The sequence below is a fragment of the Bombus affinis genome, unplaced genomic scaffold (assembly GCF_024516045.1).
Source record: "Bombus affinis isolate iyBomAffi1 unplaced genomic scaffold, iyBomAffi1.2 ctg00000070.1, whole genome shotgun sequence".
Classification (NCBI taxonomy): Eukaryota; Metazoa; Arthropoda; class Insecta; order Hymenoptera; family Apidae; genus Bombus; species Bombus affinis.
Genome location: NW_026108823.1, coordinates 372,839 through 391,981, shown reverse-complemented (window position 1 = coordinate 391,981; position 19,143 = coordinate 372,839). Strand labels below are relative to the sequence as shown.

The following is a 19,143-nucleotide window of genomic DNA, read 5'->3' as shown; positions in this document are numbered from 1 at the left end:
ATCTTTCACATAGTACCGGACAACTTCCCAATCATCGAAGACGGAATCATTGGGCTACCATGTTTAGAGAAGTATAACTATTCAATATCCAATGACAGAATCCGACTAAATGACAAAACCATTTTATTTCAGAAACCAATACAATTAACTCCTGGAGAAAACAGAGTTCAAACAATCTATCTGGAAGGCAAACCAACTAAAGTATGTTTTATCAACACTGGTGAGCAAAACATTGAAATTTCTAATAATATTCAAAATTCCCATGATGTTTCCAACGTATCAAAACTAAAAAGCCTAATGAGAACAGATCACATTGAAAAGCCAATCCGCGAATCCATAGAAAAGATTATTCTCCACTACGTTGACATCTTTAATTTAGAAACCGACCTTTTGCCCTGTACTAATTTAACCCAGCACACAATTTCATTAACCAAAGATAAAATCATTAACACACGATCGTATAGACCACCGGAATGTCATCGAGACGAAATTTCGCGACAAATAGGAGACATGTTAAAGAAAAATATTATAGAAGAATCAGATTCCCCTTATAACTCTCCGGTATGGGTAGTTCCGAAAAAATTAGACGCCTCAGGAAAACAGAAATGGAGGATAGTCATTGATTTTAGGAAACTAAATGAACTCACGGAACAAGACGCTTATCCTTTACCTGACATAGACGACATTTTGACACAACTAGGAAACGCGAAGTTCTTTTCGGCGCTTGATTTATCCTCAGGATTTCATCAAATTCCAATGAACGAGAAATCCAAAAAATATACCGCTTTTTCGACACCGCAAGGCCACTTTCAGTTCAATCGAATGCCATTCGGTCTTAAAAACGCACCCGCTACTTTTCAAAGATTAATGGACAGAGCCTTAACTGGACTTGTAGGAAAATATTGCCTTGTTTATTTGGACGACATAGTGATATTCGGAAAAACGATTCAAGAACATAATGAAAACCTCGCGATAGTATTTCAGAGACTCAGAGAATTAGGACTTAAATTGCAACCGGATAAGTGCGAATTCGTAAAACCGGAACTAGAATACTTAGGCCACGTAGTTTCAGCCGAAGGAGTTAAACCAAACTCCAAGAAATTAGACGCTGTAAAAAACTTTCGATTACCCCGCAATGCCACGGATTAGGTTTAGCAGGTTATTACCGCAAATTTATTCGGAATTTTTCTAAAATCGCGAAAAGCCTTACAGACTTAACAAAAAAGGACACACCATTCCATTGGACTGACAAACACCAGACTAGCTTTGATACTTTAAAGGACAAACTCTGTAATTCCCCAATACTAGCTTATCCGGACTTTAACAAAACCTTTACCCTAACCACCGACGCAAGTAACGAAGGACTAGGAGCAATACTGTCACAAGACGGTCATCCTTGCTGTTACATTTCAAGGACACTAAACCCACCCGAACGAAACTATACCACGACAGAAAAGGAACTCTTGGCCATCGTATGGGCCGTGAAAAGACTTAGGCAATACTTGTTAGGACGACGCTTCATTATTCGAACCGACCACCAAGCCCTTAAGTGGCTACACAATTGCAAAGACCCCTCTAGTTGACTGATTCGTTGGAGACTTAGACTCGAAGAATATAACTATGAAATCGAATACACAAAGGGTAAAGATAATACAGCTGCAGACGCCTTATCTAGGGTTCACGCGGTAACTCGCAACGAAATAGTTAATCTCGACCTATTAATTGACCACACTAATTCATTCAACGAATGGAAAAACAACAACGAAAACCCGAAACTCTTAGAAATTAAACCGAATGATCAAACATTTTACCAATTAACTCGAAACGATTTAGGAGAATACGACGAGACACTTTGGATCAGAAAACTTTACAAAATTCTTAAAAATACAACAAAAATCGGCATAGGAAATAACGATTTCACTGAATTAGAGAAAACACAGATTAAACTCATGCTAATATATTTTAACGACACATACAAGGAAATTACTTATGCGCCCAACCCCATCTTAAAACTAGACGAAAGCGAAATACTATAAGCAATAAAGGAAAACCATAACGACACCGTAGGACATTTAGGGATACAGAAAACGTATCAACGGATTAAGGATAAGTTCAAAATCCCCGGCCTTTTTGAAAGAGTAGAAAACTTCGTGAAGACATGCGACACATGTCAAAAGGAGAAACTAACACGTATCAGACCCAAAGAGTCCCCACAGATCTCAGACACACCACTTCACCCTAACGACAAAATCGCTATGGACATCATAGGACCGATGACGAAAACCAAACGCGGAAATCAATATATACTTTCAATTCACGACGAACTTACGAAATATCTGATCCTTGTTCCCCTTAAAACGCAACGAACTGAATCTATAATTAACGCGCTCATTGAGCACTATATTTACATATTTTCGGCACCAAAGACGATTCTGACAGATCAAGGACAAAATTTTGTTAGCGATTTAATGACGAAATTTGAAGAGGCCTTTAAAATTAAACACGTCAAAACAACTTCATTTCACCCACAGAGTAACGGATCCCTCGAAAGAACACATGCCTCGGTTAAAGATTTAATTCGTACTGCATTACACGACAATGACAAAGAATGGGACGAAGTACATAATTTCATTTGTTTAGGATACAACACTGCAAAACATGAAGGAACAGGATTCTCCCCCTTCGAATTGACTTTTGGGCAAAAAGCGAACTTACCTTCCGCAATATCCAAATTCCCCACATTTACCTATGACGATATGTACTCACTTTGGCAAAAACAGTTAAATAAATATTGGGAAACAGCTCACAAAACACTTATTCAAAATAAGCAACGCTACAAGCGAGACCAAGAAAGAAAGATTGTTAAAACTCAGACCGTGTTTAGGAAAGGAGACTTTGTTTTAATTCACAATGACCATAAAAGAGATAAGTTGGACATTGAATGGTTAGGACCCTATAGAATCAACGATGTGAAAACTCCTTACTACATTATATCTATCGACAATATTAAAAAAAAGATACATGGTAACCGATTGAAAACGTACTTTTTCCAGGATAATGCTGACCCTAGCACTAGTAACAATACCCTTGGTTAGTTGTCTTAAATTCACAGGATAGGAATTACGATTTATAAACAAATCCAACCAATTCTACTACGATCTTAGAGGACCAAGATCAATCTAAACTGGGGGGTATGTCACGACCGGCATACTTCAAATCCGATGGACCGATGATGGAGATAGAGATGTGGCGGCCTTGGCGACAATGTATATCGCCGAAGTGCCTAATGAGTCATCTGTATCCTAACGGTCCTTCCACCGAATGTCCTAGAAGCGTGACAGCGGTCACGTACGCCTACAGGGTAGTGGGGATATTGAGGGATGACAAACAAAGATTCGTAAGATTGTAAGAGCTTCAGTCTTGGAAAGTCACGGCTGGAGCTCAGAACAAAATCGCAGTCAGTGTAAATTCAGAAATAAATTCTCTTGTTTTTTTGTTATCTTAATTTTTTCTTTTCGTTCGAGCCTCCTGCTTTTTTATTTTACGTGACAATAGCAACGGCGCACGCAGCACACAGCGGCGAGGCGAACGAGATAAGTAATAATGAAGTAATGTGGCTATTAGATAGCGGTTGCACAGATCACATAATTAACAACGTAAATTATTTCGATAAATCTATTGACCTTAAAGAACCGGTAAATATATATTTAGGCGATAATAGATCGATAAAGGCAACAAAAGTAGGGAATGTTATAAGTTATTTTGAAGCATTTGGAAAGCAAAATGAAATAAATATGAATAATGTTTTTTACGCGAAAGAAATGTCCGCAAACTTGATTAGTTTAGGCAAATTAACAGATAATAAGAACACGGTTATTTCAAAAGGAAATATTGCAAAAGTAATAAATGAAGACAATAAGCTTACAGCGGTAGCGGTTAAAGAAAAGGGAACATATAGAATGAAAAGTATATTGAAAGGGAAGGAGCACTTAGCAAACAGCGCCGAACGTAGTGGTATGAGTAAAAAGGAAGGATGACATATGATGTTAGGACACGTAAATTTTAAATATTTAAATATTTTGGGTAAAGAGCAGCTAGTTACTGGTATACCGAATGAATTTGAGAAGGAATTTTTGAAATGTAGGGTGTGTATAGAAAGTAAAATGCACAATTTACCATTCAAAAATAATCGAACCAAGGCTAGGGAGATAATGGAAATTATTCATACGGACGTGTGCGGTCCCTTTAAGACTACCGGATTCAATGAAGAGAAATATTTCATCTCATTTATCGATGATTATAGCAAAATAGCTAGAATTTATTGTATAAAATCAAAGGGTGAGGTCTTTGATTGTTTCGTACAGTTTGTAAATGAAGCCGAGAATTTAACGGGCAAGAAGTTAAAAATATTGAGATGTGATAATGGAAAAGAGTATTTGAGTAATCGAATTTATAAATTTGCTAGGGATAAAGGTATCAGAATAAATAATTTCCCAACCTACGTACATGAATTAAACGGGACAGCGGAAAGGTATAATAGAACAGTTATGGACATGGCGCGTTGCTTGTTAGCGGAAGCGAAAGTACATAAAAGGTACTGGCCGGAAATAGTTTGTACAGCGGTATACTTGAAAAATCGAATACTGGCAAATACTATAGAGAGGAAGACACCTTCTGAAATATTCTTCGGGAGAAAACCAAGTGTTGAAAATCTACATCTATATGGAAGTAAAGTTTTTGTAAGAAGACCAGAACAAAAAAGAGTTTCTAAATGGGATAAGAAGGCAGATATGGGAATTTTGTTAGGATATAGTGAAGTAGGTTACAGAGTCTTATTAAGTGGGAAAATAACAATAGCGAGACATGTAGAGGTCATAGGAACAAACACAAAATGTATCGGCTTTGTTGAAAATTCATTCGATAAAGATAACGATGACATTGAGGATAATGATTTATTGGTAAACATGAATAAGGAAGAGTTAGAAAGTAGGGAAGATGAAAATGATAACAGTCTTGAAAGCTTAAACATCCCTAGAAGATCTACACGTAATAAGAGAACTCCAGTAAGATATCCAGAAAAAGAAAACATTAGTGAAATCCATGCAAATTATTGTAGAGTAGATATCCCTTGTACATTTGAGGAGGCGATTTGTTGCGAAGATAGTGAAGATTGGAAACAAGCTATGGATAAGGAAATAGAATGTCTTTGTAAGAATAAAACTTGGAAATTGGTAGAAAGGGTAAAAGGCAAAGACGTATTAGATGTAAAATGGGTTTACACGAGAAAATCAGATGACAGGTATAAGGCTAGATTAGTGGTAAGAGGATTCCAACAAAGAAACGTAGCTGATGACATATACTCCCCAGTAGCGAGTAATCAGACCTTTAAGATATTGCTATCATATTGTTGTCAAAATGGATTAATTATTGAGCAAATGGATGTAGAAACTGCCTTTTTAAATGGTGAAGTAACCTCGGAGGTATATGTAAATCAACCAAAGGGATATGCGGACGGAACGAATAGAGTTTGTAAACTATCGAAAGCGCTGTATGGGTTAAAAGAAAGTCCAAGGGACTGGTATGAGTGTTTTGATAAGTATGTGACGAGATTAGGTTTTAAAAAGAATAACATAGAGTTGTGCCTATATACACATGGAGAGGGAGAAAATGTTGCTTATTTGTTAATATATGTAGACGATTTGCTAATTTGTAGTAAAAACAAAAGGAAGATACAAAATGTAAAGAAGCTATTAACTAATAGATTTGAAATGAAAGATTTAGGTGAAGTCAAAGAATATCTTGGAATAAATATAGAGTATGATTATTTCAAAAATGAAATGAGATTAAGCCAAAAGAAATACATTGAATCATTAGCAAACAAATATAAGTTACAAAATAGCAAATTGTACTGGACACCTATGGAGACCAACTTAAAAATTGAAAAAGCTGAGATAAATAGAGAGGATATTGGATACAAAAATTTAATTGGCGCATTGTTGTATATTAGTGTAAATACCAGACCCGATATAAGTTATAGTGTGAATTATTTGAGTAGATTTCAAGATTGTTGTAATGAGACACATTTTAAATATGCTTTGCGAATATTGAAATATCTGTACCGGACTAGAGATTTAAGATTAGATTATAAAAGGAATGAAAAATGTGAAACGATAGATTGTTATGTGGACGCTGATTGGGCAGGAGATCATTTAGATAGGAAATCGATTTCTTGATATGTAATTAGATTGTATGGAAATGTAATTGGTTGGAAGTCTAAAAAACAAAGGTGTGTGACAAAAGCCTCGACGTATGCAGAGTATGTAGCTTTATCGGAAGCCGTGAGTGAATTAATGTCTATTAGGGAAATTATGAAAATCTTCAATGTAGATCTAGACGATAACCCTGTAAAAATTTATGAGGATAACTCTGGAGTGATAAGTATAGCAAAGCACGGAAATTTTACAAAAAATTCTAAACACATTGAAGTTCATTACCACTACGTTCACGAGTGCTTAAAGGAGAACAAGATAAACATACTTAAAGTAAGTACAGACGAAAATACTGCGGATATTTTTACGAAGGCACTGTGTAGAGAGAAATTCGAAAGGTTTGGGTCATGGATGAATGTAAACTAAGAGAAATGTAAATAAATAAGTGTTAAAGTTTCTGTTACGTAATTCGTCAAAGCATGTAAATACGATTAAGTGTACAGTATAAATGTAAGGAGGCGTGTTGGGAATATGATACATTTACACTGTACATGTGAATGTGTGTGTAAGCGTCAGAGGACGTCCGGGTCTTGGTTGAGACAAAAGACAAGAGCCAGTCGTTAGAAGTATCTGGAAGAGTCGGTTGACAACAAGCGTGCGTGCGAGTAGGATTTTGAGGTCTTAAGAGTATAAGATATATGTATAACAGTTGTGTGCTAAATAAAGGGAATTATTTGTATTTCCGCATCCATTCTATATATTTTCAATAATTGATAAAACAAAAAACAACAAAGCACCAGGAATCGACCTGATCAATGGTAAAATCTTGAAAAACCTTCCGCCAAAAGCAATAAGACTAATGACAATAATATTCAATGCAATTCTAAGAATTCAATACTTCCCCAAACCATGGAAATTAGCACAGATCAAAATGTTACATAAACCAGGCAAAGACCCACACCAAACTGCATCTTACAGACCAATATCACTGCTTCCAGTATTTTCCAAAATACTGGAAGAAATAATATATGGCCGGATAAAAACAATAATAGAGACAAAAAATCTAATACCGGATCACCAATTTGGTTACAGAAACAAACACTCCACGATAGAGCAAATGCACAGGCTTATAAACGAAATAATAGTTTTTTTTTTATTCTTTTATTTATTTATTGAAATTCACAATTTGTCCAATTTTGACATTTGGTGGAAATTTTTAACAGTTAAATTAGCATGTTGGTGGATATGACAATGACATGGATTATAATAGTTTTTTATTGTTGGTTCTAGTAGAAACTAAGGATTTAATCTAGAGGGTATTTTCTTTTTAGTCTGCGGATCTGGTCCGTCGTGTCCAGTAGTTGTGTGACTAGTGGGTTGTGGTGGTTGTTGACTCTTGTGTTATATCTGCTTCTGGACTTGTGTATTTCATCTTTGACTGTAGGTATCTTGAGGTCACGGTGGATTGTTTCGTTGGTAACATACCAGGGTGCATTTGATAGGGATCTTAGCGTTTTCGATTGGAAGCGTTGGAGTATTTCAATGTTGGAATTACTTGCTGTTCCCCATAGTTGGATTCCGTAGGTCCAGACAGGTTTTATTACGGCCTTGTAGAGGATTATTTTGTTCTGTATGTTTAGTTTGGAGCGTCGGCCCGTGAACCAATAGAATTTTCTTAATTTTTCCTTTAGTTGCTTTGTTTTTTCTGAGATATGTTTTTTCCAAGTTAGCCTCCTGTCCAGGGTCATGCCCAGGTATCTTACGGAGTCCTTGCTTGGGATTATTGTGTTGTTAATGGTGACCTGGGGGCAGGTTTGTTTTCGGAGCGTGAAGGTTACATGAGAGGATTTTTTTTCGTTTATTTTGAAACCCCATTTTTGGAACCACTTTTCCATGGAGTCGAGACTTCGCTGGAGAGTGGATGAGGCAATTGCCGGGTCTGCGTGGGTAGCTAATAGTGCTGTGTCGTCGGCAAATGTTGCTATTGTTACCTCGTTTGATATAGGTAAGTCGGCAATGTAGATGGAGAACAGTAGGGGTCCGAGGACACTACCTTGGGGTATGCCCGATTCTATTGGGAATGTTGCGGAAGAGGCGCCTGGGCATTTAACTATGAATTGTCTGTTGGTTAGGTAGGATTTTAAGATGGAGTAGTATGGATGGGGTAGGATCTTTTTGAGCTTGTAGAGTAGCCCTTCATGCCATACTTTGTCGAATGCCTGTTGGATGTCTAGGAATACCGCTGAGCAGTATTTTTTCTTTTCAAGGGTTTGGCTGATCATGTGGGTTATGCGGTGGATTTGCTCTACTGTTGAGTGTTGTTTTCGGAAGCCGAATTGGTGGTCTGGGAGCGTTTTCAATTCTTCTAGGAGTGGAAGGAGACGATTCGTGAGCATCCTCTCGAATAGTTTAGACAGGGTAGGTAAAAGACTGATTGGGCGATAGGAGCTGGTTTCATATATTGGTTTACCGGGTTTAGGGATGAGGGTGATCAGTGAGATTTTCCAAGCCTTGGGAAAGTGTTGAAGGCGGAGGATAGCGTTAAAGATTGATGCGATGAGTGCAATCCCTTTTATCGGAAGTTCCTTGATTGCTTTATTTCCTATTAGGTCGTGACCTGCTGCTTTCTTGGGGTTTAGGCGACTGATTGCTTCTATGATCTCTAAAGAAGTGAAGGGTTCAATAGGAGGGGACATTTGGAAGGGAGTGTGCAGATATTCGGTAACGTCCGCTGCAGCTATGGAGGAATGGAGTTGGAATACTTCAGTCAAGTGTTTGGCAAATAGGTTGGCTTTTTCTATAGGGCTACGCGCCCATCCACCCTGCGGACGGCGGATTGGAGGTATTATTTGTGGGAGGCGCGTGAGTTTCCTGGAGGCCTTCCATAGTGAGTAGTTGGAGTCGGCTGTGGGGGACAAGCTGGCGAGATATTTGTGAAAACGGTCATTATTGTAGTTTTTTATAGTTTAGGATAGTTTTCTAGTTGCGTTGTTTAGTTTGCGTTTGTCCTCCGGTGTTCTATGGGTCTGCCATATGCTTCTTAGTCTACGTTTTTCTGCTATTTTTTTTAATATGTACTGGGGGTATTCGTGATTGCTGATGGACGTTTTTGCCGGTGTGGAGAAGCGGATAGCGTTTATTATGCTCGTGTTTTGGTATTCCGTGGCTGCTTCGATTTCTTCATTGGTTTTTAGTGAAGTTGAGGCTGAAGTTGTGTGTGTAAAGACTTCTCTAAAGAGCTGCCAGTTGGTGTGTTGGTTATGTATGGAGCCATTACGTGTATTCTCGATGATAGTTGAACTGACTGTTACTATCACGGGGGAATGATCAGAGGAGAGATCAGCCGAGGAATTGATTTGGACGTGTCTTGACGAGATATTTTTAGTTATGAGGAAATCAAGGAGATCGGGTATTTTGTTTGTGTCGGTGGGCCAGTGTGTGGGTTCGTATGTGGTAAGGTAGTTGAGCTTGTTGGTTATTATGCTGTTGAGGAGGTTTTTGCTTCTTATTCTTTTGTCTTGGAGGGCAGTATACAGCTGAAGTGGTGATTGTACCATGACAGTCTTCAAGACCATGCTTGGAGGTAGTCTTTCTGGAATGGTGGAAGTTCGTAGTGCTTAATGTTTGATTTGATTATGATTCCGGTGCCGCCGTGGGCCTTTCCGCTGGGGTGTTGGGTATGGTAGAACTTGTATCCGTTTATGTTCAGGTAGTTTTTGTCGGTGAAGTGGGTTTCAGTTATGAGCATTATGTCGATTTGCTGGTGTTTTAGGAAGAGTTCTAGTTCAAGTTTGCGTTGCGTTAGACCGTTGGCATTCCACAGAGCTGTGCGTCTTGGTTTTATTTTGCGTCGGGGCGTATTAATTTATCCGATGTGGATACACCGTTTTTTTGTTGTTTTTAGATACAAGTGACGAAAAATTATGAAATGATATTTTAAATTTAAACTGATTTCATTCATTGATTTATTGTAGCGACAATGGTAACTTGTTTAAATAAAGATTTTATAAATAAAATATTTAAGGTCTAAAATAATAAATTAACACATGTGAAAACATTAAAGCTGTTATCCTTATTCATGGTCTTGTTGGAACGTGTTTAACGAGCGTAACGTAGGCGTGAAAACGAAAACGTTGAGACTCTTGTGGCGTAAAAGGACTGAATTCCTCATAAAATGCAAGAAACGAGAGGAAACGTGCACATAGTTTATTCTCGACCTTGGATACATAAAACCAAAAAGAAAAAAAAAAGAAAAAGAAAAAGGAACAAAAATTTTTATTGGTTATTTACCGAAACTCATTGTATCATTTTTATTACTCTATATAAAACGTAGAATCATATACTGACGAATGTTATTTCGAATTTCTAACTTCAGAACGATAATTACATATTTGAAATTTCCAATAAGTGGTAGTAGCATTAAAAATATGGAATATTCAACGAGATGAAATATAGGTAAGGTATTTAAAAGAAAAAAGATTGAACCGTTCGATGTAAAACGATGAAATTAAATGATTGGATTTGAAAACTTGATTCGGTTTAATAATTCGATGAAAAAAGTATTCATCCTATGAAAAAAGAATTCATGTTCCTGTCGATATATCAACGACGTGCGCCGTTACTTCCCACTGCTCTGCAATTCAAATGCAATACTCGAATATACATGGCGAAAGAAATGGAAATTGAGCAATTTAAGGGAACGAATTACTCTCACGTCCACGTAACATCAAAATGTATCACGTGTCCGTGTTTGCGAAACGAAATTCGTCGTTGTCCAACTAACACGCTTGCAGATGCTACGTTCACTTTGTTGCATATAGGGCTTAAATATATGAACAAATAGTACTGCGCAAGTGTCACTAGCGTAATTTTTAAAGTGAATTAATGCATAATCTCGTCATCTACGGTTGACCATGATTATGGCAGTGATCATTGTTATATACGAATCTTCGTGCAATATATGTGAAAATTCGTGGTTGTCCAATTAACACGCTTGCTGATGCTACGTTCACTTTGTTGCGTATAGGGCTTAAATATATGAACAAATAGTACTGCGCAAGTGTCACTAGCGTAATCTGAACGTGTTAAAGTGAATCAATACATAACTTCGTCATCTATGTTTGACCATGACTACGGTAGTGGTCATTGATATATGTGAAGCTTCGTGAAGTAGATGTGAAAATTCGTCGTTGTCCGGTTAACACGCTTGCAGATGCTCCGTTCACTTTGTTCCATATAGGGCTCAAATATGTGAACAAATTGAATGGAGCAACTGTCATTAGCGTAATTTTAACGCGTTAAAATAAATTAATGTATAATTTCGTCATTTACGTTTGATCTACGTTTTTTCATCTACGTCATCTACGGCACCTACGCGAATCTTATTGATTACGTCTTTGGCAGTGTTCGTTGCTATAAATGAAACTTAATAGTTGTTGAAACCGCTCGAAAGTCGTGTTCCTAAATCATTCCCTCGTCTCGTATAGTGTTCATCAAATGGAAAAGGAGATTGTGTTTTAATGAAATCGCTTGTTACTATCAATCTTGCTCTCACTCGCATAGGAAAAGAAAGTGAGGAAGGAGAAAAAAATTAAGGTAAGGTCATCAATGAGCAAAATGTTTAATGTACATTAAAATTGAGTCCGCTGCAACCCTCGTGACTTTTAAAATTCCATACGTATATTGTTATACGTAACATTGCCATATTAAATATATTCGATCAAATATTCAATCTCGTTCCCTGAAAGCTGTTCCTGGATATCTGGTTGGATACTTTACGCACGGAAATAGAGAGTGTTAACAGTAACAAACCCTCTATGTAGTGTTTTTGCTTTGCTCTTTTGAACAGGTAGATGACATTTTGCTTCGAAAAACGGATATATATACCACGGATATGCACATACAGAGTATGTGTATCGATATACACATTGATATACACCTTTGTACAAAGTGTCAAAAAAGTATTTATCGCGGTATTTTTTTCAAGCCATTCTACACCTTCGATTTGATGAAAATTGGTTAAATAAGTGTAGCGCAAAATTGATCTTGACCACAATTTTCAGTGTCAAATTGTTTTTCTATTGCATCATATAGTGCTCATTAGAAAGGAAAGTTCCGTTGTTTTAGAAAAAATGTTTGAAATTTCATTAATACTTAGACTGATTTTATTCATATTTTAAGGTCAAATATGGAATACAATAACATCAATACTAATATCTACTTTTTTGTGCGAATTACTTTATATTTCAATCTTCCTTGATACGCCGTGACAAGCAAAAGTGTAAACACAGCCCGTTGATTTTATGTAGAAAGCGAATGTCGAAGGTATAATGAGAAAAGAGCATTATTTGACCATTCCACAAAATAATTTACCTAAATAGTAGTTAATTCTATTGGATGTAATAAACGTGAAGTAGTACTAGTGGACGAAATATCTATGTTGAAACCTTGATTCGACGAGTATAATTAATGTGCAAAACCGTAAACATGGTTTGAGATGTCCATTTTTGTAAAATGTTTTGTACATTATTAATGTTAATGAAAATTAACTATTACATTTCGTTAATAATAACTTGTAGTTACTGTTACCTAGTCTTTACCGATCACTTGAAAAATTAGTCTTTTACATTTATGTGTTTACTTTTTTCGCTCGTCGCAGTACATGTTTAAGTCAGATATGAAATATCTGGCGTATTCCAGCGGCTTTGATTAAATCAAAGATGTTCATATCCTTAATATTGAGAATGTTGTTAGTAAAGTAACTATTTCTATCCAAAAACAAGATATCTTTGAGACAACGTGAATTTTCGTTCCAATTTTCTTAACTTACAAGTATAAAATTTTCATCGCATGATACAATCTATCCTACAAAGTTCTTGCACACGACGAAGCTGAGAACATAGATCTTCTTCAAATATTATTTTTCTCACTACTTCGTGTGGAATTTCTACTCGACGAGATGTTATTAAACGCTTAAAAGCTTATTATTAAACGATAACATACTTTTTCCTACATGAATGAACATGAAAGACGTCGAGTGAGGAATTAGAACAATTGTGGATGGTTGGAAACTATTATGCTGCGGTCTACCATTCGTTTTTGCCTATATATACCACGGAACAAAGGATAATTTTCACCGAATTCATCCAGAGCATATTTTCTAAGTTTTACTGTATATGATTAATAAATTTGAAGGGAAAAAGCACCGAATAAATAATAAATAATAAATTTGAAGGGAAAAAACAAGAGATTAAGAAAAAATTCTGAAAAATTCTGACACAAATCAGTAGTATTATTTTATATTACTTTGCGAATTACTTTTCAAGCATAAAAATAGTTTGACGGTCACTTGTAGTTCCTTCCTTGCCATTTCATTTATTAAATTCGTTTAATTTCGTAAACAAAATAGCCACTCGTGGCGAGTTTTGTGTTTAAAATAGAATTTTGTCATACAGGCTGGTTGGTAATTGATAGTACAAGCGGAAAATTGGTGATTCTACTCGAAAAAAGAAGTCGAAAATATAGAATAAAAAAAATTAAAATATTACAATTACCATCAATAAGCTCAGCATCCACATATGACTATGTGACACATAGTGACTGACGCATCCAGATATGGGACTATGGTTCTGAAGTGAACCATTTCTGGGTGAATCATCGACGGTAGTGACATTAAATTCGGTCGGATCTTCTGTGGGGTTCAGGCATTCGATGTTGCAACATCCGCGTACAACGCGGAATCTCTTGCATTGTGTAATAAAAAGAAATCGATTAATTGTAGGGATCAATCGTCACTAGACTACTCGAAAATCCAGGTCATTCAAAGAATGAAAGAAGAAAGAATTGCTCCAATTCCACCATTGCTTTTGCAAAACTAGTATTTGAGAACCGTTGGTCAAATATATTATAACACTAAACGTACATTTCGGGAACAATAATTTGTGCTATGAAACAGAATACGATAAAGTTCAAAGGTTACATCGAATTTTCAAAATTTTATAAATTCAGGTGTATGACAGTATCAGTCAGCTCTTTTTCTGTCCCCAAGCGCCAAAATTCATTCCGACTACCATTTTACGTATTTTACAGAAGTAAGCCTTCATTCATCTCCCATTCCATCCACCAACATGCTCTCGACGTATTATCTTCTAAGTAAAATATTGATGTTGAGTCAGACATCCAACTGAATAATCTTTTCGGTGTTACTATAAGGCATTTAAAACCAGGGCTTGTGCTTATACGTTAGATGTAATACTTGGCATGAAACCTGCTGATATTAATATTAAATTTATGCATAGTAGGATGTTCGACCATTGTCAAAATGAAATTATTTAGCATCTTATATAGCCTGGCAAGGCTCGAACGTTTTATCTTCCTGTAGATTTTCTTTGCTTTTAGACTTTCCTTCCATTTCTCTGAATTGGTATCTTCTGTACACTATTTATAAAGGAAGAATAAATTATATGTTACATCCAAGTTACCAATCCAAATAATTTTAAGTAAGAAAAGAGACCCAATGCAGCAGTTTCAACTTAAATATAGATCCGACGATTATTTACGAACAAATAGTATAAATCTTTTAGCAATATGAAATTCGCAATATTTATTCAAATATTTATATTTATAGTTCGCCATTAGCAAAGAAGACATGTTAGCGTGCGTTATCGATTTTACGCTTTTGCCACGCAAACATGGAAATTGCGATTCAAAATTGAATTTGCACTGAAAACGGTTGACGTTACGACATCAATAACATATTTCAAAAACACTGATGATATCATACGGAATCAGAGAGATTCTATGAGAAGTTAAACGCATAATCATCCTATTGTAAATAACAGGAACAGAAAGTACTCAAGGAATAATACAGAATCATCCTATCATCCTATCCTATTATACAGGATTGCTTTGATTCGAGCTCAAACATAGGGAAATCTGAAAGAATTTTTCGCAGAATTTCCTTCCCCTTTGAATTGGCTTTTATACAAAACGACTTTAACCTTTTCAGGGAAATACCTATAGAGTGTGACGATCTACGATTTTAAATAGAGGGGTATATCTGAAAAGAGGTGGATGTAAAACGTAGCATATAAAACGTAGATCAAATATTTATTCAAGGATTTTTTCTCTTCGCAGAGAATCAGGTTTTCAAGAACGATCGAATATGTATGCACTTGATTTACACGTGAAGTTGTCATTAAAAATATTGTTGCGTTTAAAAAGATAAATATTGATTTAAATTTAATGAAATTGTTAGTCCAATTGTTTTAAGCTTAAAGATATGTAGGTGTCACATTTATATATTGAAAACCTGGGAGCGGCATTAATTAACAAACCTAGTCACGCGCACACGTACTTTAAAACCATGCTTGAAAATCGATATTCCCTGAAACAATGCATCGTTCTGCGCTTCCAATTTATTTTCGCACGAAGAATCAGTCCATTCATCGTTGCCGTCACCATCGCTACTGTAATCTATATTACTCGAATAAATTCTATATCTTGATTGGAAAATCGCATATTTTAACGAACTTTCTGTGTTTTTTTTATGATTTTAATTGGCAATTTCCGAAATTGAACTATAGCTTGAGAATAAACCGATAATATTTGAGGGTATATATACATACATCATGTTTTTGATGGGTTTTGTAGTAAAATAATTGTAGAAAAAGCAAACTTTTTAAGAAAAAATTACCATATTCGAGTAATAAATTATAGAAAATTACCAATGTAATTTAAAACTTCAAAAGAAGAATCTATTACATGTAATAAAGAGAAGGACTTGTTCACGAACGGTAATTCAACAAATACATGCGTTGCAGAAACATAGTTTTACAAGAGAGAAGAAGCTCTCTAGGAACTCGACGATGTCACGTCAAGAGAAAATTCAATAAAGTGATTACTAACCGTATTACCAGCGGCAATCGTGTTGCGGCAATTCGTAAATAAGTTAGTCGTCTATTTGGAGAAACGTCGCTGGCAATATCGTCACATTTTAATTACGTCAGCGCTATCAATTGGTCTTGGAAGAAAGTTTTCCATTATGTACTTTTGCCCACGGCGTCGTTCCAACAAATGAATCCGAGTTTTGAATCGCTTTCTCTTATATCACGAATTTGTAACGGTGTTTCTTCAAACTATAAACGATTGTAATGAATGCCTTTGCGTACAAAGACCGATACCTGGTTTGACTAGAAGCTTCAGCTAATTAGTGCCCCAGTTAATTTGGATGTTCACTACCACGCCACTTCCCCCGCCCCCCAAAAAGTGGCTTGGTGTCCTCCACGTAAAAAAAAAGAAAAAGGAAAAAAAGAAAAAGAGAAAGGAAAAAAAAGAAAAAGGGGAAAAAAAGAAAAAAGAAAGGAAAAAAAAGAAAAAGAAAAAGGGAAAGAAAAGAAAAAAAGAAAGGAAAAAAAAGAAATAGAAAAAGGGAAAAAAAAGAAAAAGAGAAAGAAAAAGAAAAAGAAAAAAAAGTTAATTTGGATGTTATAAAATGTTATACAACCAAGAACTTATCTTCTACTTGGTAGTCGCATAAGAGAAGACCGAGCCATTGAATCGCTCAGATAGATTAGCTGATTCGCTTAACGTATTTTTACTTCCGATGACGTAAACAAGAGCAGAAAGTACACAAGTAATAATACAGAAATGTCAAATGTACAGAGGAATAGATTTCGTTAAATCATTAGAACGTAACATTTCCTTATAATTCTATTTGTGTATAGCAAAATAGCTTGTGTGCTTTCATGAAATATAATTGATATTTAGAAGCTCTCATATAGGTAGATATATAGCTCGTGTTAATTAGTAATTTAACAATACATCATGACAACATATCATTTTCGTTTCTTCGTTTATCTCGTTATGCGCGTAAACGAATGTGTAAATAAAGACATATAATCAACGATAACATGTAGTGGCAAGCATTATAATTATCGACAAAGGAGAATATTGGTGAAATGATTGTGGGTGATTTCACTCGGTGTATCGGTAAATAAACTTTGATAGACATTGCCGGTGGATTCGCTGTCGGTGAAATCGTGTCGATGAAATAATTGTCAGTGATTTAAAGATAACCCAATTTATTGATCTCCCCTTCATAGAGTTGTACGTCTCTCTATAATACATACTCTACCTGGAAGGGCTGAAACATTTAGCTTAGTCACACTAAACTGAACTGGACTGCAAGTAAGAAGATTGAAATGCAAAATTCACGTGTGAGCGCAACGGTTTAGATGGAAAGTTCGATAAGGCGATTATGTATATTAACCCGAAAGAAAGCTCATGGCTTTGCAACGCGTTACACGCAACACGGAATTTCCCTCGCTGAAATAATCCTATTACAACGATACGATTTTCCTTAACAGATCTCGCAATGTAATTCTCCCTCTACAACATTTTATTAGGTTTGAAACACGAGAGTTTCGAAGCTCTGCAAAGTCTCGCGAATCTAGAAGTCGAGTTTCAACGTATTTTCGCTTCTTATTTTATAGCTGTTAATAGTTATTATCTCACTCTGCACGTACATCAAACGAGTACTTATGTAAATCCAAAGGAAACGGAAACAACCGAGAATAATTGAGGATAATTCGAATACGTACCGATTAGTAAAGTGTTTGGCAAAGAAAAAAAAAAGGAAAATTGTATCGGAGAAATAGGGGAAAAACGGTGGCGTACATCAAGCAATCTTTATGGCTGTAATACATTTATTATTCATTTATGTTCATTTTCTATCGCGTCACAGACCTTGAAATAACTGGCAGAACGAGCATATAAATCTTGTATCGCTCGACCTGACTTCTCCCGATGGAAAAATATTCACCAGCCTGGGATCGTGCATCGCTAATTACTCCGTTCTACTTTTCGAACGCGTTTCCATCCATACAGAAAAGCAAGAAGGCAAACTCTATCGCACAGTCATGAAGAGATGCAAAAGCAAGAAACCAACCAACGACATGACGATCGACATGGTGAAAGCAGTCCTCCAGAGGCTATTCACCATGGGACACGGACCCTCCCATTACGAGGGCCGCCAAGAGGCAGAGACCGAAGAAGAAGAAGACATCAGCTTCAGCGTCGTCATCGGCGAAGGCGATGTCGTCGATGGCGCCGGAAGAATGAACACCAAGAAGGCTGCAGGAGTCGATGGAAGACTCCTGGACTGCTGGAAGCATGAGCTGGAAGCAAGCTGGAAAGAGACTGCTGGAAAACGGCCAGAGTAATACTGCTAAGGAAGCCGGGAAAGGATCCCAGTCTCCCTAACGCGTACCGGCCGATAAGCATACTCCCAGCCATGAGCAAGATCTGGGAAAAATGCTTTAAGAAGATCATCGAGAGATGCATCGGAACGGACCCGTTCCATCGGAGGCAGTATGGGTTCAGAAAGAAGAATTAGCTTAGCGAATACCGATAAGAACAGGAAGAAGCAGAAACGGGCACAACGAATAGCCCTGTGCATAACAACGACGGCATACCGTACCGTCTCCCACGCGGCACTTTGCGTGTTGACCGGGAATCTCCCGATCTACATAAAGATAAAGATGCTCGAAGAGACTTACGAGTGGAACAAGATCCATAAGACCAAGATCGGCGCGGATGACGGCAACGAGCTGAAGGAGGAACTGGAGGCGCAAGGAAATTAATACAGAGTGCGCTGCTATTTACCAAAAAGAAGATGGACATCGATCATCACACCATGCAGCTGTTAACCGGGCATGGGAGTGTGGCGGCACTCGACACTAACTAGTGTCGGACGACGGCAGCAACATCTACAGCTCCCAGTGACAATTACAGCGGACCAGGCCCAACTACTACAACTATCACGCACGTCCAATAAATATATAACGCACACACGGCCACCTCTACATTGGTGACCCCGACGTGATCGACAGTAAAACTGAGGTCTGACCGTGATAGCATTACTGAGAACTTCCAT

The 19,143-nt window shown here is 36.8% G+C and overlaps 2 protein-coding genes across 9 annotated transcripts in view; one reads left to right on the top strand and one right to left on the bottom strand.

The window, feature by feature from the left end:
- Window positions 1–19,143, top strand: part of LOC126927031 (G-patch domain and KOW motifs-containing protein-like) — a 730,127-nt gene that overhangs the window by 634,086 nt on the left and 76,898 nt on the right. For 2 of the 6 annotated variants that reach the window (XR_007715100.1, XR_007715098.1), the window contains one exon: window positions 9,793–10,227. The exons of the other annotated variants lie outside the window; for them this stretch is intronic. The gene's annotated coding sequence lies outside the window, so the exon portion shown is untranslated. Of the gene's footprint in view, window positions 1–9,792; window positions 10,228–19,143 lie in introns of those variants that run through there. 6 annotated transcript variants of the gene reach the window in all.
- The window catches only part of LOC126927058 (uncharacterized), a 142,488-nt gene that overhangs the window by 63,955 nt on the left and 59,390 nt on the right, over window positions 1–19,143 (bottom strand). For 2 of the 3 annotated variants that reach the window (XR_007715109.1, XR_007715108.1), the window contains exon 3: window positions 13,407–13,951. The exons of the other annotated variant lie outside the window; for it this stretch is intronic. The gene's annotated coding sequence lies outside the window, so the exon portion shown is untranslated. Of the gene's footprint in view, window positions 1–13,406; window positions 13,952–19,143 lie in introns of those variants that run through there. 3 annotated transcript variants of the gene reach the window in all.